The sequence below is a fragment of the Microcebus murinus genome, chromosome 5, assembly GCF_040939455.1.
Source record: "Microcebus murinus isolate Inina chromosome 5, M.murinus_Inina_mat1.0, whole genome shotgun sequence".
Classification (NCBI taxonomy): Eukaryota; Metazoa; Chordata; class Mammalia; order Primates; family Cheirogaleidae; genus Microcebus; species Microcebus murinus.
This window is the reverse complement of record NC_134108.1, coordinates 100,166,207-100,192,254: the sequence shown is the minus strand read 5'-3', so window position 1 is coordinate 100,192,254 and position 26,048 is coordinate 100,166,207.

Genomic DNA, 26,048 nt, shown 5'->3' with positions numbered 1-26,048 from the left:
TTAAGAAACGAGAGTTGTACTTCACATACGGAATCAATGCCCACAGCCCGGCTAGGAAATTGGTCTGGTACCTGTTCTATGGCTTTCAGAAAGGTCACTTCTTGGCAGTCTGGGAACTTCAGCAGATTTGGGGGACCTCAAGAAGAAAGAAACTCACTATTTTATAGATGTAGCAAGCAAAATTGGTGGAGATAATTTTCTTGGGTCTTGTTTCCTAACTTCAGTATAGAAGAGTAAGTAAGAGGAGTAGAAAATACCAGGATAATAGAGGTTCTTGACAATGCAATTCCTTACACAATCCTCAGACCAAAGTTAATTTTCCAACAATAACAATGCTTCCCATCACGTGGCTCTTGTTTGTTGGCTGCTACAATTATGTAGGTTAATTAACACGTTTGCTATATGCATGTAAATGAATCAGGACAAAACACAGTGTAAGAGCAATACTTGGAAATTATTTATGATCACAAGGAAAGGCTATTTGGAAAGATTATGCAAGACTTGGAAGTAGGCAAAGAGGGATTATTACATGTCCTTTTAGTGCTCATCGCTGCCGACCAGACCTGCTGGAAATGATCTGATGCTCTAGGAATGTGTCCCTTTGATTTGCTGTTTACTGTTTAATTAGGATATTTTATAAGTCCATAAAGATAGTTTTTAACTTAGAGAAAACTGAGAGTGATACAAAAGACTTTTGTCTGATAGTAACGTAAATGAATTTTGTTCAGTGAAGATATGAGTGTTTCTGTCTGGAAGAAAGTATGACCCCAAAGTTTACAGTGTTAACTGATTTTTGTATCTAAATTAGCAGTCACATTCAAGCATTCTTTCTTTCAGTGACTATGCATAGTTGGCTCTCTCCAATCAGTCTACCATCTTGCTGGTTCCATTAATGATAGAAACAAAAACCTGAGCACACAGATTGAAGAAACATCAAAGTTGAGATACTTTTCTAATGTTCCTTTTAAAATGTTAATCTTCTGACTCTGCATGAAACAAAGACAATATGATATTAACTGTCGGCTGTAGCCTAGAACATCCCCCAACACCATTCAATGAACCCAAATAGAATGTCTTGAGACTATGGAAATATTGGCACAAAACCAAATAATTTATGTTTCTGGAAAGTAATGCATTTATAATTTTATTTTTTTAAAAAAAAACATGGCTGGCTTATTTTGCTAGTAATGTAAATGTGGGATGCAAATAGTAGCTCACAAATTATATCATTAAAAGTTGAGGCCGGGCACGGTGGCTCACGCCTGTAATCCTAGCACTCTGGGAGGCCGAGGCAGGAGGATCACTCAAGGTCAGGAGTTTGAGACCAGCCTGAGCAAGAGTGAGACCCCGTCTCTACTAGAAATAGAAAGATATTAATTGGCCAAATAAAAAATATATAGAAAAAATTAGCTGGGCATGGTGGTGCATGCCTGTAGTCCCAGCTACTCGGGAGGCTGAGGCAGGAGGATGGCTTGAGCCCAGGAGTTTGAGGTTGCTGTGAGCTAGGCTGATGCCATGGCATTCTAGCCCAGGCAACAGAGTGAGACTCTGTCTCAAAAAAAAGAAGAAAAAAAGAAAAAAAGTTGAAAGTGTGGGCCAGGTACTGTGGCCTGTAATCCTAGCACTTTGGGAGGCTAAGGTGGGGCAGGGGAGGAGGGGCGGATCACTTGAGGCAAAGAGTTCAAGATTAGCCTGAGCAAGAGTGAGACCCCGTCTCTACAAAAGTAGAAAAATTAGCCAGGCATGGTGGCGCACACCTGTAGACCCAGCTACTCAGGAGGCTGAGGCAAGAGGATGCTTGAGCCCAGGAATTTGAGGTTGCTGTGAGCTATGGTGATGCCACTGCCCCTCCAGCCTGGGTGACAGAGTGAGACCCTATCTCAAAAACAAAAACCAAACATACAAAAAACATGTTGAAAGTGCTAAACACTTAAATATTTTATCAGAATGACAGTCCTATTCTGGTAAAGCTCATAGTCCAAATAAAAAAGTTTGCAATCATCAGTGGGGAGAAAAGTTTAAGATCATTAATCAATTTTATATAAAACAGCATTTGAAATCATCAAAACATTTGGAAAAAAGTTTATCAATGACTATCAAAAAAGCAATAAACATTTTGAAAGTATTATTAGACTTTGTGATATTATGAAGTGGTTAGTTACAAATAAATGAGTATTTTAAGATATGAAATATTCATAAACTTCAAAAAACAATAATTTTAATATGGGTATATTATTATAATATAGATTTATGGCCTTGCTTGTTACAAAACATTTGTGTACTAGAGTATGAAAATTACTTTTTGAAAAACTCATACATCAAGGCAATAAAATGTCAACCATTATTGACAAAGACTCAACTGTTTTACATTAAAGTGTTGCTAATAATTTACTTAAACATAAGAAATTTAAGACTTTGAAGGTAGTTTAATGGATTTTGTTTATCATATGGAACTGGAAATAGTAACATCTGAAATAACATAGCTAAGTTTATCAAGGCTTGAGAAAAGTAATTTTTCACTGAGAAATAGTTACATGAAAATCTCTTTGAATTTTTTACAGAGAAAACCAGTGTAATCCCATGAATAAAATATAAGGTTTCAACACATATTTTAGAAAAATTTCTAGATGTTTTAATTTGATACCATCTAAGTCATTGTAAAGACTTTTTAATTTATTTTTTATTTTTTTATTTTATTGTAAAGATTGTAAAGAAAGTCATCTTTCTTTGAAAGATTCAATGAGAAATGTAAATCAAATAAATCACTGGAAATCTTTCCTCTATAAACTTTATATTTATTAAATACTTACATTCTCCAAATAAAATCTTAGCGTTTAAATAATATATTAGAAGCACTTAGAATTTAAATAACAAAAACTGGACGAATATTCAGACCTCAAGAGCCAGGCTGCAACATAAAGAGCTACACAAGAAGGTTGGAAATTGTGTCAAGGCTGGGACATTTATTTTAACAGAAAATATAAAGTGGCAGTAGTTGAACATTTTGCAAATAAAATTTGTTTTTAGAGATTCAGCTTTAATAAATGCTATTCATCAATTCTTTCTTTAGCTTTATGAGGAAGAACAGTTTGTGTGATGGTTTCTCTGAGGCCAATTATGTATGGTATCCGAGCCTCTCAGACTGAATATGGAAAGCATGCCAGAGAAGCAGAAGATGCTGCAGAGACAAACGCATCATCCAGCCCCCTTCTCATTCCTTCTCTGCTCTGGCCTCTGGCCTCTGTGGTCCATCAGGGCTCATCAATGGCCTCCTGGAAGTTCAGCCTGCTAATCGGCTTTGGTTAGTTGGAGCATCAGGGAAAGATTGTGGAGAGAGAGGAAGATAAGGCCAAAGTGACCCTGCCAGGCTCCCACCCTGCTGGTAGCTGACCCCTCTTCCCCATTCCTCCGACAAAGGGCTTGGGGCTGCCCTGTGCACACAGCTTTCTCTCCAACTAGTACGGCTCTGTCCCCTGCCCCTCAGGCCTAGCCGTAGTAATGTCTCCCTACACTGACTAGCCCTGAGGTACTGCACTGTCCTTTGTCGTTTTTTTTTTTTTTTTTTTGGAAGCCCTGCCCACCTCTGAGTAAAGAGTCCCTTTATTAAAATCTCTTCAAATTCCTCAATTCGAATGTTCTGTCTGTTTCCTGCCTGGACCCTGACTGATTTGCATGTCATTTGAAACAACAAAAAAAGAGTATATTTTTTTCCAAGAAGAAACCGATTAGATTATTTTTAGAAGGAAGGAAGGAAGGAAGGAAGGAAGGAAGGAAGGAAGGAAGGAAGGAAGGAAGGAAGGAAGGAAGGAAGGAAGGAAGGAAGGAAGGAAGGAAATGTGTGTCTTGCTTGATAACAAAAAAAATGCAAAATATAATCAATGTTTATGTTCTTTTAATTTACTGAATCCTAAAACATGGCTAAATAATATTTGGGTTTGAAGGTGAACAACCTTAGTAAACTTAGGCCAATTAAGTATGACATTCCAATAAATAATTTGTATAACTTCGTCCATAATATAGATTAGAATATTAAAAAGTCACAAACAGTATTACAAGGGTTAAAAACCATTCTAATATGTTGCTGTTAGACCAGCAGGAATTGGGAAAGGATTTGGTGCCATGAACAATATCAATGATGTTAAGAGAAATTTTCTACCTACTGAAACCAAAAGCAACCTAATGACTAGTAACTTACAAGAGAATTCTTTGGAAGAGTTTGTTGCAGTTCAATATGTCAAAAAAAATAATTAGATAAGTTTATCATTTGGCTACCGACAGCCGTGGAAAATAAGAAAAAAAAAAGGAAGATCAGACCAACGATTTCTAAAACTCCACAAATGATTTGGAAATTATTGATTGGTTTGATGATTGATTTGCAGCACAACTTCTATAACTTTTACATTATTTATGGTATAGTTTATTTGAGAATAAAAGACAATATGTTTTAAAAATTGGGGTTTATACATTGATTTATATTTTAATTTGTTACCGTACAAGTGGTTGTATATTTTTAATAGTGGCTGTGCCATATATTATAACAGTGGGTTCCTCTGATATGAATTATGATCAATAAATGGTAGAAACCAAGTTAACTGATGGAGAATTTAAGTAAAAATAACGCAATCCAGCTTTTTTTTTTTTTTTTTTTTTTAAACAAAGCCATATTCCAGTTTCTTTGTCATTGTCTGGAGCTGAGTCATAACCACAGAATTTTTCATAAAACTTGGAAAACGGTCAAGGGAACGGGAACAATGATTTTTTTCCCCAGGATATTGTCTTCCCCAGGCATAGGCCAGGAGAGATACAAGCTGATTCCACATCTTGCAGCTGGGAGTGAAAACAGACCCTGACTTCACACCCATAGTGTGGGCCACTGCTATAAGACCACAGGCCTTAGGGACTGCAGGAGGGGGACCAAGGGGGCACTCTTGGCCTGCTCCCTTGTCCCCAGGAAAGAAAATGGCCCCCAGATGGTAACAGTTCCCTTGCCTCCTCCCGAGAGACCCAGGCCACAACTTGGAAGGTCCAGGCTCTTCCTAAGCAGTTCCCTCTCTACAGAAGCAGGGTGTGTGCAAGGCTGGAGGGAGGGTGTCACCCAGCCATGGGGATGTGGCCCCACTCCATGTAGACAGGAGTCTCCCTCCAGCTGTCAGGGCTCTGGCTGCAGCCCAGCCGGACTCTCAGGGACAACCCCGAGATCCTGGAGCGAGACCAACCTGGGAACTGGTTCCCACACCCTTGCTGGATTCAGACGCACCGGGGACATGGCCGCAGCAGTTGCACACGAGCCTCAGCCAGACCTGTCAGGTCCGATGAGGTTCCAGGGAGGGCTGGGGGGCTCCCGCCACGCACAGCACAGGGAGGGCCGGGCAGGAAGGGCAGCGCCTGGGCTGCGCGGACGCTGCCCGCCGGCCCAGCTGTGCCAACCGTAGGCCGAGGCTCGGGGGAGGCTGCCAGCAAGGCTGGTCTCAGGATGTGCCTTCTCGCACGTGGGCTCTTGGACCACAGATTCTCTTCCTGCTGGGAATCGGGGATGGGACTTTGAGAGGAAGGAGTGTTTACCACGGCCGGGACCCTGCAGAGCTTTCATTCATGCCTTCGGCCCTCTCTCCAGCCCCTGAAACCCACCCAGGGAGGCAGGAGAGATGGTTGATGCATTCATGGCTTAGAATCACACACACACACACACACACACACACACTCACTCACACACACAGACACGTCAGTCATACTCCAGCGTTGAAAATGTCGCTAACAAATTTCTTAATGTGGCTGTGATGGCGACATTCTCGCACGCTAGGGAGGGGTTCTCCAGGGGGAGAGACAGCCGGAGAGGGTGAGAGGATGGGGCAGATGGTTATAATCCTCCCGCGACTCTCCGGAGCACACAGGGAAATCTGTCAGCCATTTAGGAACCACAGTGTCAGGCTGTGGCCGCCCCCGGAGGAGGCTCAGAGACAGTTCACACTGCAGCAGCTGAAGCCGGCGGTTTGGAGACGCATCTCAGCTAAGCCAGCTGTCGGCGCCCAGCCCGGTGTCAAGCCACCTCCACAGAGGGTGGGACCAGGCCGCCTGGGCTTCTCGTCCCGGGTTGCTAACTCCAACGTCACCTGTGGAAGTAAAGGCAGGCCTGGGCAGAAGAGCAGGGCTGCCCCTTGGAGGTGAGGGCAGGGGGGGCCTGGGCGTGATTCCCCCCTCTGGGGAGGGGCGGGTGGGGACAAGACAGGCAAGCCACCTCCGTGCCTGAGTGATGATCACGGAAAGGAACGTGGGTCCCTTGCCTGGCGGGAGGAAAGGACAGGCCAGGAGCAGAGAAAAGCAATCGCCTTCCCCAGCCGTGTCCTCCCTGGCCAGGAAGGCTGGCCTGTCTCCTGGTGGCTGTGACAAGTCATCTGCATGTTCTCCCTGGGACCTCAGCACCCTTTCCTACAATGTAAGTCACCACCTTAGTGGTGGCCACAATTTCTTTCCACTGTACCACGAAACCACCGATTTATGGTTCTCTCCTCTGCCTGGTCTAACCCCGCTCTGCCCATTCACTTACTCAACACGTTTACCGAGCAACTGCTAAGTACCAGACCCAGGGCTAAGCCTGGAAAGCTCGTGAAGTCAGACACAATTCAGTCTGAATTCCCAACTGCAGTTTGGCCACTTACTAGTGGTATGGCTTCGGGCGTTGTCTAGTCTCCCCGAGCCTCAGATTTCTTGAAAGGGGGGGAAATGCAGACCTCAGAATGCAGCTGTGAGAGTTAAATGAGATAATACTTACGAGATGCTTAGCACTGTGGACCCCAGCTCTCTAACTCTTCTTTCTCGGTTCTCTTTCCCTCCTCAAGGGTCGAGCCCTTGCTTTGCGCTTCCCTAAGCACCCAGCACCTAGTGAGCACTCCTCAGAGGTCGGACGGGAGACGTTGCCTGGTGATGAGTTGGAGGCAGGAACATCACGCGCCTTGTGCTGGGGGTGTCTCCTGTGCCTCCCAGCCCTGGTTAAGAGGTTTACAGCTGCAGATGTCTACGGAGACCCTGTTACTGTTTCATTTTGTGCTTTTTTTTTTCTCCCTTTTGTTAGCAACAGAACAAACCAAGACCTGAGGGAGTGGCAACTTATCAACAGAAAAGCCAAGCAGCCGGGTAGGGACCAGGCCAGGAGAGCTGCCTCAAAGCATGAACATGCATGGGGAACGGGTGTGCTGGGGCCAAGGCCTTGCCACTCTCCGAGGTCCAAGCCTGCCTCCTGCGAAGTCGCGCAGTTCATCCCTGCACCAGCTACTCTGTAGGGTTGTTGGCAGGAATGGGGGCTTCGTATAGGTGCCGTGAAAATGATTTCTTTCGAAATGATCTGTGCTAGGTCCTACACCACAGCCCTCCAGGATTTAAAGGTTGATGACTCCAAACGGACACTAATACCCGTGAGCAGACACTGACGGCTCAGCAAATCTGCTCCAGCTCTGGATGCTTGGGAGAGTGACGATCTGTTGACAAAGAACCAGCCGGCTCTTTTCGGCCAGACTCTTGTCGGCGGTTCACCCTGGGGGTGCCTGGGTGGGTGGGGGCTGCTCAGGCCATTGCCCGTGTGCGAGGCAGCTTGTGCAAGCGCATATTTGCGAAGAAAATCATTTTCCTTCAACAAAAATCTGGCCAGGGCAGGAGATGCACAACCCTGGGCCTGGGGTTTTCCAAGCCCTGCCAGACTTTTGGCTCTTACCCAGTGTGCTTCTGCACCAAAGTCTCACCAAGGGAAACCTTCTGATTCACCCACTCCCAGGCCCGACAGCTCTCGATCGTGACTCCTCAGCCAAGCCCCGAGCTCAGCCCGTCCTTCCACCTCTTGCCCCTGTTTAGGGCTGTTTGGCCTCCTCAGCGGTCCCACGTCACGCCCAGCGCCACAAGGCCTCACAGAGAATCGGGCAGCCCCACAGCTCCTGTGTGGGAAGAATCTAGAGAAACTGGATTCCACCGGTCTTCACATATTTTCAGTAGTTTTGTAAAAGAAAATGAAAACCAAAAGTAGCACTTTTTATAAAGTCCCTAAACGAGCACAGTGACGCTACTCTGATGGATCCCCAAACTGAAAGTTCAGAATTAGGGGTTACAACGCACACACCTGACACACAGCCCACACCCTCACCAACTTCCAAACCGGCCTGGGCTCACTCCCATCACAGGCACCCGTGCAGAAGGTGTATTTTACTGAGCTCATAAAGGGTCAAGCTCAGGGCATGGTATGTGGAGCCCAAGAGGGAAGGTTAGAGCCCTCTCGCCTAGGATCCAACCTCGCAGAAGGCCAGGGACATGTGCAGAGGCGCCGACACGGGATGACACCAGAAGAAGAGGGAGTGGTTCTTGGGGATGCTGAAGAAAGACACCCAGTGCGTCTCCAGCCTCTCACAACCTGTGGCTCTCACCACTCTCCCGGTCATGGCCAAGCGCAGGACTTAGTGGGTAGGAGCTGCGTTTCAAAGAAGCAGCGTCTTCAGGCCTCATATCTGAGGACTCCCTTCTGATCAGGAACTTCTAGGTCTTCCTTCTTTATCCAGAGCATTGTGTACATGCATGTGTGTGAGTGTGTGAATGTGCATGTGTGTGAGAGTGCATGTGTGTGAGTGTGCATTTGGTGTGCATGTGTCTGAGTGTGCATGTGTGTGACTAGACATGTGTGAGTTTGCAAGTGTATGAATGTGCACATGTCTGAGCATGCATGTGTCTGAGCATACATGTGAGCATGCATGTGTCTGAGCAGGCATGTGTCTGAGTGTCCATGTGTCTGAATGTGCACGTGTGAGTGTACAAGTGTGTCTGAGCATGTGTGTGAACATGCCTGTGTCTGAGCGTGCATGTGTGTGAGTGTGCATGTCTGAGTGTGCAGGTGTCTGAGCACACGTGTGTAAGCGTGCACGTGTCTGCATGTGCATGTGTCTGAGCGTGCATGTGTGCGCACGCACACACTGATGGGGCTACAGAGAGAGAACTGAGGTTGAGATTTTAACAAGGCCTCATCTGGACGGCAGGACGTAACTTTCATTCTCTATGTTGTGCCAGTCGTCCAGCTGTAATCGATTGTGACACTCACACTAGATTCGGCTTTTTCCCAGGTCTGGGGGTGCAGCCATCACTGGGTCATGCCCCTGGACGTGGGACCCTCTGCTCAGGCAAGCAGCCCCTTCTCAGCCTAGGATTCCATCCCTAACTCCAACAAGCAGATGCCACATCGCCAGCAGTGTGGCTCACCTGGCAGCTCCTCGAGGCTGCACCCTTCCAGGGGACTTTTCTTTCTCCTTTTTGATCTTGCTGACGCTGACAGGAAATCCCCAACTCCGCTGTGGGACCTTGATGTGCGTAATGGAATCAGGCAGAGGGAGACACTAGCATATGCTGAGAGCCTTTTCCACCGGCTTGGGCTCAGGGCTAAGGGAAGCTTGAGCTTGGATGTTTAATGAGGGCAAATCTGCAAACCCCGGGAAATAAAAACTGAAAGATGTAAATCTTGTAATTGTCTTACAAGCCCTCTGGAGGGGCAGACAGTGACTAAGACAGGACTCTGCCATGGGATGACGATTAGGGCTTGGCAGGCAGAGGTGTGGTTTATAGCTGGTCCTGAAGGAAGCTAAATGTTCCAATCTGGGTTTTGTTTTTTTTTTTTCTATCACTGGTTTTGTCAGTTTTCTTGCTCCCGCCCCCGCCCCAAAGCCTGTCAGCTGAGTCAGGCAGAGGATGCTGAGGACTTCTGGAAGTAGGCTGCTTCCCTCCCTCTTGCAGATCTCCACTTGGGAGGACTGGGCTGGTCCTCGCTGTGCCCTAACCGGTCACACGGAGGGACACAGCTTTCTTTTGGCCTCTGCAGGCCTCTGTTCCCTCAACTGAAGTGGGGCCCCTTTCCCCTCGCCCCAGCTCAGCCGTGTGGCCCGAGTGAAGTTGGCCTGTTCTTCCCTTTAACTGTGGGTCTGTCCCTCTACCCTGGCCTCCAGCAATGGGGCCAAGGGCAGGGCCCGCTTCAGGAGGCCAGGGGGTCCCACCGAGGCAGCGAGGCTCGAGCAGAGCCTGCCCTTGGTGTGATGCCCCGTTTTTTCTGGAACCGACCTGACTTTATCTAGCCGGGGGACTTGGACCTGGGACCTTAGCTGCCCTGAGCTTTACTTGTTTCATCTGTAAAATGGAAGTTGTGTGGATTAAAGGAAGTGCCCCCCATACATTGCTTAGCGTAGTGCTTCGTACACAGCGAGTGCTCGATTCCTATCGACTACCACCACTGTTCTTCCTCCGACTCCATCTCAGGCCCGGGCTCTTTGCTGCAAACTAGGCCAGCCTCTGGATTCTTCAGCATCTCCTTGGCCTAGGACCCTGCCACCTTTGTTAGGATGATGTGACTCACCCCCAGCAAGGGAAACTTTTCCTCCAATGAACAGCTACCAGGCATGGCAGTAATCGTTTTGTATACTTAATTCCAGTTCTTTTAGCACTCTTACAGGCAAGGTATTATTTTCTTTGTGTTAATAGAAAGAGACTGGGTATCAGAGAGTAACTGAATTGCCCTAGTCCACACACTTAGAAAGTGCTGGAGCCAGGCTTTGAGTCAGGTGGGGCTGGTGTCCGGGATGTACGGAACTCGTGGCCCGGCCCTCTGAGACCACGTGTACGGACAGCGCCCGACGTGGGCTAAGAGTGTGGGATGGGGCCTCTGGGCTTTGGTGGACACAGCAGGCCAAACGCACGATCCTGGTCACATCAACACCACATCGGCTCCAGGCAATGGAGCCGACCTGCAGGCCGGGGGGCTCCTGGGAACACTGTGGGAAGAAATAAGGACCTGATCAGAGACATCCGGCTACAGACTCACTGAGAGATGATGGAATCTCACTGAAGTGGAATTTTAAATTTAGACAAGAACTGGAAATAAAGTGTGTCTTATTGCTATCTAGAAAGGATTTGCCATGCAAATTAATGATGTAAACAAGATTTCCCACAAGAATCTTTAATCCATGTAATCCCATTCAATTCAACAGACATTGCAAAAGCATAAGATTAACCTAGAGATGAAAATTATTTCCATCAAGTTATTAAAGCAGGATATCAAAGGGCTGATACCACCTCAACTTTTGTCAGCCTGGTTGGAACTATTATGTGAGCATTAAAATAAGAAGACTTCTCCCCTTCTAGAGACTTCTCCCCTCATCTAGAAATGAGATGTACATTTGGTTCAAGTGCATCTTTCTCTCAGTCCAAGTTAATGCACCTTCTCTGCAGGCCACATGTAGGAAAGTTATGTTTTCCATTTCTCTGGGGGTCCCAGAGCATTTTTGCAATGAGCATGTACCAGAAAAATGTGAAAAGATGGTACAGAAGGATTTGGGGTTAAGATCAAACAGAGGGTACATGAGATGGTACCCGAGGGAGGGAACTGGACCGTGGCCTTGGCATTGCACCGGCTTTCCTGCAGAGACAGGAGAGGCGGAACGAGGGTGAAGACGTTATGCAGGAAATGGCAACAAGCAAGGGGTAGATTTGGCAAGGGGTAAGAAAGGCAGATAGAGGCAAAAGCTATCACTCTGAAGCGTCCACTTTGGAAGGTGACTGAGAGGCTGTGAACCCTCTGTGGCAGGATGCTGGGGCCATGGGAGGCTGGGAACCAGTGGGTGCTCTTGGTGGTTACCTCCCCTGGCTTCTGAGCCCCGGTCAGCCTGGCCCCCCCAAGCCCCCACTCTCAAAAACCAACATCCCTTCTCGAGAGCTCACTCAAACCCAACTCCGCTGACTCAGCAGGCCCGGGAAGCACCGAGAAACCTCTGGGGGAAATCCAAGGCCCAGATCGTCTTATTCTGAGAACCTCCCACCACCGGAAGGAAGAACAGGTCACGAAACTCAGCATTTTCCAGCCCACCATTCGCCACTCCTGTCCACTGCGGTGCCACCGGCCAGGGGTTGGCGGGTCTGCAGCTATTTTTACCCTTAGATTTCCGGAATTGCCGGTCCTGGTTACATGACACCACAGTCAACTCAACTCCATCCGTGGTAATCACAAGAAATCCAAGCCACAATGTGCAGCTGCGCACGGCCACACTTACCCTTGTCCCGGACGTCAGAGCCCCAACTACAGAGTCAAGTGCCAAGGCCCACGCTGGCCTTGGAAGCGTGGAAGCACCCCCCGTGAGGAAGCACCCCCCGAGGGATTTCCAAGGCTCAGACGGGATGCTCGTTGCAGCCTACAGCCACTGCCTGTCGGGGGACACCGAAGTTCAGGGTTTGTGTTTCGATCCTTCCCGGGGCCTCTAAGTTGGATGTTCCTGTGGTTTGTGGTGGACTCGGTCCAGAATAGTATTTTACAGTCACAAAGAGCTACTTTGTTGAAGGCTGCCTTGCCGACCTTGTTTCAGCGGTTACCGACTCAACAATGATTTCTTTCCTCTTCTAGACCTCTCACCTGTGGACCTCCAGGCCCACTCACCTTTCATTTTCCACCTTCCATCTGCCTTTCCGTCTACAGGCTTCTTTCAGAGGTTCCAGATGCTGGTGTATTTTGAGAAGGAAATACTTCCTCCTCGTGTGGATAGATAAATAATGTTAACACCAGAGAACATTTTAATCCTGGATGGAAATTTCTACTGCCTAGAATATATGTGATAGAATCCCGAGACCTGTGAGGCCCCACCTGAGGCTTTTCCAGGCTGCTCTCAGGAGGGCGTCCGGGCGTAATGAGAATGATCACCGTGTGCTCTTCTGCAATGGCGGCCAAGGGCCTTGGGTTTCTCCAGGGCGACAGCTAGAAGAAAACTCAAAGAATACTTGTTTCTAATTGTTCGTCACAGGCAGTTATTATTGTTGGGATGAGGAGAGTCCTGCCTGCAGGCCAGAGCCTGGCCCTGTTTCAGGCCATCGTTTTCTTGGAGAGGAGGCCTCACGTGGAACGTTTCTGCCTAAAGCGACGAAAACACTGTGAACTGAGAGCCACTGTATATCCAAGCCACCATTTTTCTTTTGCTTTTATTGACAAATGTTCTTTAAGCCCCAAAACACCATTAAATCACAAGACCTTTTCCCATTGGATTTCCCTCAGAAAATTAACTTGGATCAAGATGGATTCAGTGTGAGACAAACTCTAAACCTGCCGCACTCTGGGGGCTCGGATGCTGGCCTCCAGCCCCTCCCCCGAAGCCCAGCTCTGGGGGCCGTTCACGGGGGACTTGCAGCAGCAGCCATTTGCCGTGCCAGTCACCGAGCTGTGACCCAGTGACTGCAGCTACCGGGGCGGGCCCACCAGCCAGGCCCAGGACTCGGAAGGCCAGGGTGGGGTGGCAGCGGGGTAAACTGAGGTGGGAGGAAGCCCCAGAGAAAAGAAAGCTGCAAAAATAAAAGACCTGATAGGCCCACGGTTTCATCATGTCATATTCAAATATAAGACCGGGGCCCCAAATAGCCGCTCACTTTCTGCCTTTTCTCTTTGTGCTGGCTCCAAGAAACACGAAGCGAGCAGGAGCTGAACAAAACGCCTCATTCATGAGAGCCGGGCGGATGCAAGCGGGTTCATGACTTGATAATCCCCGACAGCCCTGGTTAAATCACGGCGCTGCAGGTGTGAAGGCTGCTGGGCCTGGGGCTGTGACTTGGGCACGCAGCGTCAGTCCTGGCAGGAGGACTGGCATGCTGTCCCTTGATTTTTCTGCAAGGCAGGATGGGGCAGCTTCCCAAGTCAACGAAGGAACAGCCTGGCCAGGGAACAGCCATGGTTCAGAACGAATGCTTAAGGCAGAAGTCTCTTTTTATGGCAGAAAGTCACAAGTTTTTTTCTCTTTGTTTGATGTGTATATAAATGCTTGGTTTCTTTAATAAAATTGAGCCCCAGATACCCCAAAACTGGTAAAGTGGGGAGAACCTTCTGGCTCTTGAAGCCCTCAAGATTTACCTTCCTCGTAGGGGACAGTCCTAACCTCTGTTTTCTGCACACCAACTTCAACTCCTTGGCACGGGAGCGCAACCTGCTATCCTCCCAGTGCCACCACGCAGGAGGGTCCTGGTCTGGCTGGGAGGAGCCTCTCCAATAGCGGGAGGACGGCCTGTCACCCAGCACCTCCGCAGGCCCCTGGTGGCTGTCCCTCCTCTCCATCCTGCAGGATCCCTGCTCATTTTTATTAGAGAAGTTAGTGCACCTTGGGGCATGTTTGTCTGACAAAAGACCAGGTTTGGGGGTGGGGATTAGCTGCCACCATTGTAGTGTAATTTTAAGAGTGTCTTTAGGAAAGTGTGAGGTCAAAAAGGCTCTCCCATACTGCCTTTTTTGTCACTGATTCCCTCAGTTAAGGATTTTGTTAGTTTTGGTTGGTATCTTGAAAAATTGCAAATAGCACTGAAAATCATAACCCATGATGCTGTTCCTAATGTCACAAGGGGACACATGGGAAAGAACCCAGCTCCTGCCCCCAGTGGCTCCACCAGCAAACTATTGACTGGCAGGGCACAGTCACTAAAGAGAACTGACATATGGGGCAGCTTCCGACAACCTCTCTGATCCTCCGTTTCTTTGTCTGTATAACGGGGATGATGGTAACAAAAACAGTTCCTAACTCCACAGAATGGTTAGGAAAATACAATGAAGCCTGGAAATCTGGCATGAGCACCTCAAAATTATGCAAGTCAAGTGGAAACTTCCTATGGCACCATTTTCCAGAAGACAGCATCCAGGGAGGGCAACGCTGTTAGACCCCTCCAGGTGGTTTTATTTACTAACCTCACAGAGCGGAGCATGTGTTCCCCAGGGATGGAGGCATGGCACGTGCCCTAAGTAGGTGGCTCTGTGAGACCTTAGTCACTTGTTACAGAGAGGAAATAATGGCTGCTACGTCTCTTGGTATACAAGTTGAGCTTGTATCTATGGGAACATCAGGTTTTTCAACGTCAATAGAAACATTTAAGCCTTTACTCTATGAAAATACCTACTTAATAACTAATTAACTCTTTCACCTGGTCAACCTAGATAGTGCCAGTATTTTGAGGAATCAGGAACAAAAAACACAGAAGTCATTCAAAACAATCCAAACCATTGAAATTCAACCACTGTGTTAACACACTTTGCAAGCAGACTGAAGAAAAATGTAAAACTGAAGCTGCTTCTAATGGCTTTAACTAAACAAAATAAACCAAGAGGGGAAAATAAAATTATTTCTCCCAACTGGAGTTTTTACAAGGCTAGAAAAATCAAATGCTTTCCTTAAACTCTACAGAGCAAACAAAACCCTTCTAAAGTCCATGAGAAATGGCAGGTATTTAGGTGATTAAGTTTGAATGGACATATAAGAAATGTTTCTGGAAAACTGCACAGCAACTGGCCAGGACACACTTACTCGGCAGAAGCATCAGGATTTGGCAGCATCAGAAATGAAAGCCTTGAGCTACAAACTTTAAACCCAGGACTTGGAAACTGAATCCATTCTTAACTCTCTCCTACCCTTATCTCCTAATAGAATAAAACTCTAATGTCTTCAGAAAGCTGTCATTTTTGGGAAATAACAGGCAAAGTATTCGAAATCATTAGCATATTTACCTGGGCCTTCCTCCTCTGTTTTTCTAATTGGCTTCTCTGTGTGCTAGTCTGCTTGTGCTGTCATAACAAAATGCCATGGACTGAGTGGCTTAAACAACTGAAATTAATTTTCTCAGGATTCTGGAGGCTAGCAGTTCAAGATCAAGGTGTTGGCAGGTCTGGTTTCTCCTGAGGCCTCTCTCTTCGGCTTGCAGGTGGCCGTCCTCTTGCTGTGTCTCTGAGTGGTTGTCCTTATACTCCCAGACACCCCTGGTGTCTGTCTGTGTGAACAAATTTCCTCTTCTTATAAGGACAGCAGGAAGATGGGAGTAGGGTCCACCCTAATAGCCTCATTTTAACTTAAGCACCTCTTTAAAGACCCTATCTCCAAATATAGTCACATTTCAAGGTACTGGGAGTTAGGACTTCAACACAGGAATGGGCAGTGGGGGGGGGAGGAGGAGAACATGATTATCCTATAACCCCCTACTCTTAATCTCTCTATACTTTTACACTGAGGAGATTCTACTGTGGGCTCTGTTGCCAGTATTCTTGTCTAATCTACCTGCTTTGGTTTCTGACTCTGTACCTTTTTGCCTTTCTGACTTTCTGTCCTCAGTTCCTCTGTGTGTGTCCTCTGTGTATGTCTATTCCACTCTCACTCCTCTTACCTACCTCGTTCTTCCAGTCTTTCTTCAACTATCTATTAAGTAATTTCAATGTGCCTATTAGGAGTGATGGCAACAGAAAAATGTTGTCCCTTCCCCCAAGAAACTTTCATTCTAGAAGTTGAGAGATCTGACCTCCAATAACCATAACATAAAGGTAGCTTGTGATCAACACCACAAGAGACTAGAGCAGAGATTGGTAAACTACAGCCTGCCAAATCTGGCCCACTACCTGCTTTTATAAATAAAGTTTTATCTAAACACAGCCACGCCCATTTGTGTATGCATTATTTATGGCTGCTTTTGCAGAGTTGTTAATTGCAACAAAGACCACATGGCCTGCAAGGCCAAAGGTATTTACTATCTGGCCCTTGACAGAAAAAGTTTGCTGACTCCTGGACTAAAGTAAAATTTTATAGGAGATGAGACATAGGAAGAAGCCCATGACTGACTGTTGCATTTGGGGCTTTGTCACTGAGGAAGTGTAATTTAAGCTAGCTTTGAAAGATTAATAAGAGTTCGAGAGGTGGAGGTGGGAATGGGACTCTAAGCAACATGAACAGCATGAAGAAAGGTGTGAAACCATAGAAATTCAAGGTAAATTTGGGGCCTAAGTAAAAATCAGAGCCTAGACCTCCGTCAGAGGACTATGGAGTGTTTTGGAGCACGGGTTGACATATAATTAGCCCATTTTGTGTGAGAGGCCCTGCACTTAATGCACAGATGAATTAGACCCAAATCCTTCCACCAAGGAGCTCATAACACTAATAATGGAAAGAAGACAAGTGCAAACAATTATAGTACAGGGTAGAATAACGTCTCTATAGGGGAAACCTAAACCAGGACAGTGATCGAAGAGGGGTTTCAGAAAGTGGAAATTGATGATTGGGTTGAGGATGGATTATTAGTGATGATGATAATGATTAAGAGTCACTGAGCTGTGGTATGAGTCAGGTTCTCTGCTAAGCGCTTGACACACCACGTCTCACTGAATCTCATAAAAACCCTGCAAGGAGATTATTCCTATTATTCCCAATTAACTGTTGAGGTAACTTTGCTCAGTTGACTAATATTATTCCCATCCAACTGATGAGGTAACTCAGACTGAACTGGGATTTGAACCCGAGTTAGATCCTCCCATCCATTCTCTTCACCACTATGGGGAGAGGGGCAGCAGGGGGAGACCTATTAAAAGAATTTTGCAAAAGTCTATCAGTTGGAGAGAAGTGAACAGCAGGATTTAGGATTTGTGGTTTATGGTGTTTGAATAGGTTCCAATTTTTGGAAAAAAAAAATGTGAAATTTTGCAAACATGGTGCCTCAGCACTTGGTTCTGATGTGTGAACCGTGAAGGCATCGATTCCCTGCTGCTCCTTTGGATGCGACGCGCATCTCTGTGTTTTCAAGAGGGAGCTGAGGAGAGGTGCTGTTCCCGACAGCGTGTGCTTATACCATAATATTTTGCTCTTTACATTTAAAAGCACCACAAAGTTAGTGTTATTACTTGAGCTCACCGAGGCTGAGGATTACCAGCATTTCAGATGATGGGGAGGAGACGTCTGGAAGAAGCCCCTCTGGCCCTCCCACCATGCCCCCACTGGGTGCTGACAGGGTCCCTAGAGATGCCCGAGCTAAAATCTATGGCAGAGCAGGGGCCTTGGTGTACGAGGACATGCCCCCTGGGCAGTGCCTCCAGCTGGTGGTAAAGTGGAGGCTGTGCCGTCCGATGACCAGCAGGGAGGCAGCGGGGCCTCCTGGCTACACTGGGGTCCTGAGGAGAAATGTCAGAAGCTACCGCCTAGGGCACGAGGGAAGACAGAGTGGATTCAATGTGGGAACTCAGTAGCTCTTCGGTAACCCCCCCTTCCACTCCCTGGGATTCCCCCCATACCACTAGGGCCTAAATGACAAGCTGCAATTACAGTAAAGTGCTAAAGTTACAAGTTTGTTCTAAACACTCTTCAACAAAGAATAGTCAGTGAAAAGGAACCCCAGGCAGTTATAAACCTTTTCTGCTGTGTCGAAGCCATAAGGTTTCCATCCAAGAATGTGTTGTCTGTTTGAGGCTGGCCTTTATTCTTTCAGACGGGTGCCAGTGGCATGCATCTCAAATGAGCAGTTGTCTGTGGCCCCAGAGTCTGTGGCTGAGGCATATCTAATCGGGTTAAGCAGCCGTTCATCCCAGCTGTCAGCTCGCTAGAAATCAGAACATTAGCTGCAACCACACACAACTCAAATAGAAGGTTGGTTCTCAGAGGCCTGAATCTCCAGCTCCCCCGACCTTGCTGCGGTGGCCCCTGGTTTTCTCTTTTCCTACGTGACTATATACAATAGTAGCAAAGCTATTTTAGGGATTAAAAGAGCTAATTGCAGATTTCCATCATGGCCAGCCACTCTGAACACAGGTTTGGAGAGCACGTTGGTGGTCTTTGCCTCAGGGGATGGTTTTGGCTTATTTGCTCTGTGAAGTCGCTTGTCCACACGCTGGGTCCACAAAGCTGTTAATTGGGGGCTCTTCCATGTGGCCCACTGGTTCTGGGCATGAGGAATTTGGTGGAATTTAGTGTGAAAAGGCATGTGATAGTTTCTTGGCCCTAGAAGCATGGCTACAAAGGGCTTTAAAACTCATCTACTCTGCCTACTTTACTAGATAGGTGGAGAAACCAGGCTCAGAAAGAGTCTCATAGCTAGTCGGGGCAGAGATGGGAACAGGTGCTGCATTTCCTGTCTTTCTAGTGCTCTCTCTTTTGAGTTGTCTGCACTAGATCATGTTGCTTAAAAGCATAGTGGAGGCAGTAAAACAAGGCCCAAATCTCAGTCTAAATCCAGGCCCACACATGTGCAGTGGTCTGACCCTAGCTAAATTATTTAACCTGGCTGAGCTGTAGTCGCTCCATCTATAAAATGGGGCCTATCAGGTTGGCCAATTAAGTAACCAAGATCATGACTTGAAACTCACAGAACAATGCCTAGCATTTAGTCAATGGCCCCTTGATAGTAGTTGGTGTAAGTCTTAGTTCATTTGGGCTACCATAACAAAATACCATAAGCTGAGTGGCTTATAAGCAACAGAAGTTTATTGCTCACAGTTCTGGAGGCTGCGAAGTCCAAAATCAAGGCACCAGCAGATCCAGTGTGTCTGGTGAGGGCCCACTTCCCGGTTCAGAGTCAGCATCTTCTCTCTGTGTCCTCACATGGTCTAAGGGGAGAAGGAGCTCTCTGGGTCCCCTCTTTTATAAAAAAGCACTAATACTATTAGTGAGGACCCTGCCTTCATGTCCTAAGCACCTCCCAAAGGCCCTACCTCCTAACACCATCACCTTTGGGGTCAGGATTTCAACATAATGAATGCTGGGGTGACACACAAACATTCAGTCCACTGCAGTGTCTCTGTCACTGTTGTAATGATATGTGGCTCCCATTGCTGAGAGCTAGTCTCCAGATTCTCCTTCTAGGAGGGGACGCACTGGAAGTTGATTTTCATGCAGTTATTCCCTCCAGCTACCTGAGTACTTCCTGTCTTTTCTGAGAGGCGATCCTTACAGGGCCAGTGGGACCCAATCCTGGGAAGTCTGGGGACAGAGAGGGATCAGAGAAATTCAGGAGAAAAAATGTGTGTTATTTTCCCCCAAGAGATTAAATAGCCTCCTCCAATGAAAACAGGGCCTTTGAATTGCGGTCCTCCTTTTGCGGGACGATGTGCTCATCCACTGCTCAGTGTCGTGGCCTCTCCAGAGGAAGCAGTTTGTGTGTCTCCACCACCAGCCCTGGAGGACATGCTGCATGGAGCGGCCCACAATGGCCAGGTAGGGCCACCCTCCCCCAGGGGAGAGTGCTGTTTTCATGAGAGAGGAAAAGGACAGGCTCCTGCCTTGCTCACTGCCATCCCAGGTCAGGAGGGGACATCTGGAATTAATTTCAGAAGAGAGTGAATTTCCAGGTTTGGGACAATGGTAGATACCTTGCAGGAGAAGTGGGTCTTTGGTGGGGATATTCCCTTGGAGAGATAAATTTGACTACAAATAGAGAAGGAGCCGTGAAGAGGGGAAAGAAACAAAGCCAGCACTTGGGCGATGAGCTTGACCTGGGGGAACCAAGAGATGCGCCTGAGGAAGGGGCTGCACGCACAGGGCTCCCCGGGCTCTCGGGCAAAGGCCAGGCGAGGGCTCCGCTGTGGCCCCCTGCACAGAGAGCATCTGCTCAGCTCTGGAAAGCCTCAGAAAGCTCTACCTGGTTTGTGCTCCTTGGTTTTTTTCCAATCACCGTGTGGAACTGCCAACATTTTCCACATTAAGAACAAATCAAAAGAGATTTTTCACTAAGCGTGAGTTAGTGGACAGGAATGAGAGCAAATCAAATTCATGCAAAAATAGAGGAAATTAATTTTTAAAAAGCCCAACCAAACACCCTGTAATTTTCAGTGATTTCCTTTCAGGGAAACTGTGACCACTGTCACTATAAACAAAGCAGAGAATAAATAAATAAAAAGGGAAAGAAGGTTGTGTTTTTTCTCCCTGCCTCCCTGACGGATGGTTTATAGAGGCCTCGGGATAAAAGTCAGCCTCTAATCGTTCCCAGATGGCGCCTGCCTCTGCCCCTGCTTCAGTGTTTCCCCACGCGCCTCTGCCCTGGTCTGCCAGACGCACTGCCGGTGACGGGAGCCGGACCGTCGCCCCCTCGGCTGTGGCCACAGCCAGATGCAAAGGGGCAGCAGAAGGCTGGGGCTGTCGGCAGGAAGGACAGACAGCCACCACAGACCCGTCATCACCATGGAAATGAGCTGCCTGAGCCAGCACCCTCTCTCCTTTTGGAGCAAGGCTGGGCTCCTGGTGGCCTGGCTCTGACTCTAGCCCTGCGGACCACCAAGGAGCTGTGTGCCTCCTTCCTCTTGGGGTCACCTTCCTCCACCATGCTCACTGCTGTGCTCCGGGCCTCCCCCCCGAGTCCCACCTCGGAGGAGGGGACCTGGCTGCGTGGAAGTCCTCACCCAACTCACAAACGCTGCCCTTCCGATGCACCACTCATATTGGGGCACTTTGACTGATTATTATAAACAAGCCAAACCCTTTCTGAAATGAGGCAAGGTATTCATCATGATCAAAGTCACTGTTTCACATCATCTTTGCTCCTGTGCAGTTGGGACTGGGCGTCCACTGTCCCATCTGCTGGAAGTCTCCTCACCCTGTGTTGCCACCTCCAGCACCTCTGCTGCTTGTCTGCTCCCATGAACCTCAGGAGGCCACACTGCGGAGCATGTGACGGCAAGGTGACCACTTGGGAAGCGTCTTCCGTCTCCTTAACTCCTACCCCACCCCACATCCCAAGAATGAAGCCCGAAATGTCACATCAGTGAGTCACCTCTTGACCTCTTGACAACTGGGATTTAGTAGAAATGGCGACACACAGTCAGATTTCTGTTTCTCCCACCTTGGTGTCTCTATTGATTATTGTAGGAATTCATGTGTGTTTACCAGACTAGATGATCTTTTTGTACATGAGAAGACATATGCCTTTTTCTATGAAGAACTTGAAAATAACATTTTAGCTGCTGAATATCTCTTGCAAAACAAATATCATGATGAGTTGGGGTAAATGAATCAGAAACAGATGGATAAAGTTTCTCTGAAATACACAGAATTTCAACCCCGAGGGAAGGGGCAGGGGTGAAAAACATTTGGGGTTTCCACTAGCCCAGAATACAAGGAAAGGGGCTTGAGCCATTTGACTGAGCCAACCAGCTCATCTGGGAGCATCCAGTCCAGCATCAGCAGAGACGTCTGTGCAGTCTCCAAGAGGCATGGTTATCAAGAACACGGAGCTGCTATCAAATTTCTAAAACATGGCTTCTGAAAGTAAGCTGTTCTAATTTACAGTATACCTTCCCTGAACCACTCCCCTGGAGCACTCTCCTGGAGCATTTCCATGGAAGATGGAAATTATTTTGGAGATAACCAGTTGCTGGGTTTGGCATCCATTCTGCACCAGTTAGATGTGTGCACAGAGGCCCTGATTGGTGGGGTGGGAGTGTGCTGGGCGGTGGGGGCGGACACATCAGTGGTTTCAGCAAGAATGTGAAAATACTATATTTTGTGACAAAGTTGCTCCAGGGTAGGCAGATTGCTCACAAATCAGTTACAGATTTCCCTGAAATATGTAGGGACTTCCACACAGAAGAAAGGGAGCTTGGAGCCCAAATGCACTTGGAGTTTTGTTAAGCTCAAAAGATGGGGATGGAGTTGGAGACAGCGACCGGTCCCAGCAATGGTCCCTGGGCCAGTCCTCTGCTTGCCACACACCTGGGCCTGTGCTAGCTGCACACCTGTAAGGTGGCTTTACTTCCCTTTTCTCAAGGGGAGTTGCTGCCTCCGTGGCTCTCCATTCTGCCCTATAGTGTTAGTCTATCTTCCAAAACTGACCTGAGTCTGTGACTACCATGCAGCTATTTTCATTGTTGAAAGGAGGAGCCTGTCCACACCAGTAGAGTTTATAAAAAAAGAATAAAAAAAAAAAAAAAAGGAGGAGCCTGCTTTCCAGTTGGGACATGGTATTTTGAAAACGAAGCCAAAGGGGAAAATGATTGGGGATCACTAAGAATCTGGCCTAAATTTAATGATCCGTGGAATGTCTTTAGATACTCCACCACAGGCCCAACTGTGGTCCTTCCTAGAAAGTCAAGAGCATTATTTATTCAACTAATTCATACTTAATACTTCTAAAATAGGACTCTTTCTTTCCATTACTGCCTTAGTATTCTCATCTCTGCTAGGGCCAGGGGCATCTACTCAAGCTGGAAATCTCAGATTCCTCCTGGACCACTCCCTCTTGCTCATTCCTTAGATGCAGTCCATCAGGAAGTCCTAGAAGTATAAGTCCAAGGCCCCAAATATGTCTTGAATTCACATGCTGCCACTGTCCCCTTCTGGCACCAGAAGATTCTGGCTCGACAGCCTTCGTCACCTCCCAGGTGGTTTACCATCTCTACTGGCTGCTCTTCCTGCCTTTCCACCAATCCATCCTCCACACAGCTGCTCCAGTCACCATCTCTTTTCTCAAAATGTAATTCAGATCATGTCATTTCCCTGCACAAAAATGTCTACGGCTTTCCATTGCAGTTAGAACTAAACCCAAACTTCTCACTGTGACCTTCAGGAGCTTGCATGATCCAGATCCAACCCCTGCTTCCCTCAACTCTTGCCCCAGCCCCTCTCTGCGCCCTGCCAGTCTTCCCTGGGATCCAGCTACCTTCCCTCCTCCCAGACACCTGTGCCCACCTCAAGCCCTTCACACAAGCACATCACCAAAATCTTCCCTTTCAGCTCTTTATACCACTGGTTCCTTCTCATTCTTTGAGTCTCAGCTTGAAGGTCTCCTCCTATTTGTTCACAGATCATAATCATAATCTCAAAGCACCAGGATCTTAATGTGAATCAGCCAGGTTTTCTGGCTGCAGATTTTAATTTCTGTTCAGTCTTTGGCATTTGTTAGTATGAAGACGTGCATTTGTGTGCATGTGTGCACGCACACAACACACACATTAACACGCATTCACCTGCCCCTGGCAAGGAGTGTACTGGTGAGGAGGGAGATGGTGGCAGCAGAGCTGGGGAGCCCATAAACAAATTCCCACAATGAAAAAAACAGCTGTAACTTGGATCCTCTCATCCCAGGAAACCCTGCCATGAGGGTCCTGTGAGCAGGGGCCTCATTCCTGGCATTGAAAGATAAAGACCCTAGGATGGCTGCTGGGCCAGTGGGGAGTGAGTTGGTAAGGGTGAGCCTTCCATTGTAATGCAGGGGAGGAGAAGGGACAGGACAGTGATGTCTAGTTTTGAGAGACTCTCTGGAGCATGAAAGGGGAGACAGTAGGAGGAAGGTCTGATTTAGGATAGACAGGGAAGGGGTGCCTCTTAGGGCATTGGATTCTCTCTTCTATAACCTATCCCCATTACAAAACAACACATGCTCTCTTGGAAACTTTTAAACACTACAGAAAATTAAGGTCTAGGGGTAATGAATCTCCAAGACAGTTTTTATCCAAAGACAACTATTGCTATTATTTCAATACATTTATTTCTGCCTTTTCTCTATGCAATATTTTTTTTAGTGTTACACAACAGCCATCACACTGTACATACAACTTTCTGTCCTGCTTTTTCCATTTAACCTTGTAACCTAAGCATTTTTAGGTTATTTCCTAGTCACTGAGAATATCATTATTAAAAGCATGTACATACTGAAGATTCCATTTATCCTTCCTCTATGAAAGGGAATTTGCTTTATCTTGAATGGTTAATCATTATACGTAGAGAAGATTAACATTTTTTTGCATGAAAGATTTAGGACTTTCTCAGGATAGATTAGATGGATTCTTTAAGTAGGGCTAGTCATTATAATCTGTGACTTCAGGTTAAATTTATTTAGTTTACCATAGTAACCATTTTCCTATTTCTTTACTTTCTCTCTTCATTTCCTTGGGTTTCTCCTTAGATTCTTGATAAACTTTCAAATGTTTGCAGGTCTCACCAATGTGTCAGTGTGTGATAGAGACTGATAGCAAAACCACTTCTTCTGTTCTTCTGGTGCATACTAGATCTATTTCCCAGCTTCCTTTGCAGTAGGATTTGTCATGTGACTGAATTTTAGCCAATGGAATGTGAGAGGAAGTGAGGTATCCACTTCCGGGCTTGACCATGAAGTCTTGCACCTATGATCCCTCATAGTTTTCTCCTTCCTTCAACTGGATGCACAATGCCCTAGAGGAGGAAAGAGCCATGAGATAGAGGGAGGCTGGATCCCTGAAAAACATGGAAAAGAATCACCCTACCTTCCTGAACAGTTGTCTAGAACTATTATGTGAGAAATAAGTTTGTATTGTGTTGAGACATTCTACTTTGGAACTATTCTACTTTGGAACTATTTGTTACAACAGTTTAACTCACACTCACAAATACAGGATGCAAATAAAGCTCCACTAACATTTGTCCCCAATTTTGATGGCTCTGAGCCCCTACTGGTATGAGTGCAGGACCTTGTCTTCCTCACCCAGGTATTTCTGAAGGTCCTAGGCACAGAAGCAGTTCTGCTCATCTTCATCTAACTGCCTCACCAAGGAATCCTGTTGCCTTCTCCTAGGTGAGTAAAGCGCAGTTGTTTTTGACTTCCCAGGATGCTGCTTGGGAGTATACAGAGTCAGAGACACGCTTTGGGTTCCTCAGGAATAGGCACTATCAGAGGCTTCACCAGGCCAAAGAGTTTAAGAACCACTCCTGAGCTGTCCCCTGGGAGGGGTTCTCTGAACCCATAGGCTGCTGGAAGGAGCTGGGGAGATCTGAATGGTATTGCCCAGGGCAAAGGCAAGGATAACCAAACCACAGTCCTTCTGAAGTCTTCTTCCCAAGAGGCAGGGTGGTGGGTAGCCAGAGACAACAGGCAGAGGGGGCAGATGGAGCAGAGGTGAGGCAGCACAACCTGCAGATTCCCAGAAGCTCCACAGTAGAGTCTATGGCCTTGCTTATGGGATCTGAGGGGTCTCCCAAGGGTGCTAAATCTGTTTAAACATGTGCTACAAAATTATAAACTGCAACTTCCTGAGCTGCCTAATTTGAAAGCCCATATCAGTGACTTGGTAATAAAAAATATTTCTTATTCCATGATGATGAAAGCTTCCTGAGTTCCAATGTTTCCACTAAGGAGCCTCTTGTTCTGTGATGGTCCCCTTTGTTCAGTTTCATACTCTGTCTCTGTCAAAAACAGAGGTACAGGGTAGATATCAAATCCCAGATCCTGTGGCTCAGCTAGTTGAGGGCAAGTTTCTCATCTCTCTGTGCCTTAGTTTTCTCTTCTGAAAGATAGGGACAAAAGTGGGAGCTGTC